Source organism: Aedes albopictus, chromosome 1 (genome assembly GCF_035046485.1).
Source record: "Aedes albopictus strain Foshan chromosome 1, AalbF5, whole genome shotgun sequence".
In the NCBI taxonomy this organism is placed as follows: Eukaryota; Metazoa; Arthropoda; class Insecta; order Diptera; family Culicidae; genus Aedes; species Aedes albopictus.
Genome location: NC_085136.1, coordinates 139,776,527 through 139,778,710, shown reverse-complemented (window position 1 = coordinate 139,778,710; position 2,184 = coordinate 139,776,527).

Below are 2,184 nucleotides of genomic sequence, written 5' to 3'. Positions count from 1 at the left end.
TGAGTACGCACACAATCCAAACCAAAACTGGAACAGTATTTAGAATGCATTTCAATGTAATCCATTTTTTGATATTTTCAAGTGATTTCAGTTTCTGAGTACTCAAAGTTCACCTCATAACTTTCTCCATCCAGAATGGGGGGAGATCAATCTATTTTTTTTTTTTTAAATTTTTTCATATACTTATTGGATATTTGAAAAATGTAAGGGTTGTATGAGGGGGATCTGTAATGCTATTGTATTTTCGTTTCAGAGAGCGAGTAATGGCGCTTAAGCCTAGGCTTTCGAGCCCGGACACAGATCAAATACCTGTGTTCCATCCCAGGAGTAGGCATACCAATGGAGTGCGTATTAACCTTCTTAGCTTCACCACTCCCAACGATCTTGTACCTAATCCTTATTCCCCTGATAACGAAACGGTTGGTACGGTTGTCCCCGTTTCATCATTCCTCCAATTCGAAAACTTGTGTCAACCATGTTATTTATACGTGGATAATCTGATTGTCACAATTTTTTGAGTTATCTTTGAAACCATTAGTCTGCACAGTGGGCCTGGCCGTTTTAATATTTGTATCACATCATACCTGATATGCTGCAAATATTAATGATGACAAGAAAATACCAGAAGTAATTTCGGTATTTCCAGGATGCTTTTCAATACTGGCTGTGCAAGCACTAGATTAGATTAGATTAGATTAGAATAATTGATTTCTTCTAATATAAGAGTCACCAACCAGAAAAAGGTGGTTTGGCAAAAACTGCCCGAGAGAAAGTTTATGTCCCCGGCCTTAATCTTTAGTTGAGACCCCAAGTCAACTTTCATGTGCATCAAAATGAGGGGAGCGTTCGAATTTTATGTTATAGAATTTTTGTTCGAATAATTGATTTTTTCTAGTATAAGAGTCACCAACCATAAAAAGGTCATTTGGCAAAAACTGCCCGATAGAAAGTTTATGTCCCCGGCCTTAATCTTTAGTTTAGACCCCAAGTCAACTATCAAGGGCATTAAAATAAGGGGAGCGTTCGAATTTTATGTTCTAGAATTTTTATTCGAATATTTAATGTTTTCTAGTATAAGAGTCACCAACCAGAAAAAGGTGGTTTGGCAAAAACTGCCCGAGAGAAAGATTATGTCCTCGACCTTAATCTTTAGTTTAGACCCCAAGTCAACTATCAAGGGCATCAAAATAAGGGGAGCGTTCGAATTTTATGTTCAAGAATTTTTATTCGAATATTTAATGTTTTCTAGTATAAGAGTCACCAACCAGAAAAAGGTCATTTGGCAAAAACTGCCCGAGAGAAAGTTTATGTCCCCGGCCTTAATCTTTAGTTTAGACCCCAAGTCAACTATCAAGGGCATCAAAATGAGGGGAGCGTTCGAATTTTATGTTATAGAATTTTTGTTCGAATAATTGATTTCTTCTAATATAAGAGTCACCAACCAGAAAAAGGTGGTTTGGCAAAAACTGCCCGAGAGAAAGTTTATGTCCCCGGCCTTAATCTTTAGTTTAGACCCCAAGTCAACTATCAAGGGCATCAAAATAAGGGGAGCGGTCGAATTTTATGTTCTAGAATTTTTATTCGTATATTTAATGTTTTCTAGTATAAGAGTCACCAACCAGAAAAAGGTGGTTTGGCAAAAACTGCCCGAGAGAAAGTTTATGTCCCCGACCTTAATCTTTAGTTTAGACCCCAAGTCAACTATCAAGGGCATCAAAATAAGGGGAGCGTTCGAATTTTATGTTATAGAATTTTTATTCGAATATTTAATGTTTTCTAGTATAAGAGTCACCAACCAGAAAAAGGTGGTTTGGCAAAAACTGCCCGAGAGAAAGTTTATGTCCCCGGCCTTAATCTTTAGTTTAGACCCCAAGTCAACTATCAAGGGCATCAAAATGAGGGGAGCGTTCGAATTTTATGTTATAGAATTTTTGTTCGAATAATTGATTTCTTCTAATATAAGAGTCACCAACCAGAAAAAGGTGGTTTGGCAAAAACTGCCCGAGAGAAAGTTTATGTCCCCGGCCTTAATCTTTAGTTGAGACCCCAAGTCAACTTTCATGTGCATCAAAATGAGGGGAGCGTTCGAATTTTATGTTATAGAATTTTTGTTCGAATAATTGATTTTTTCTAGTATAAGAGTCACCAACCAGAAAAAGGTCATTTGGCAAAAACTGCCCGATA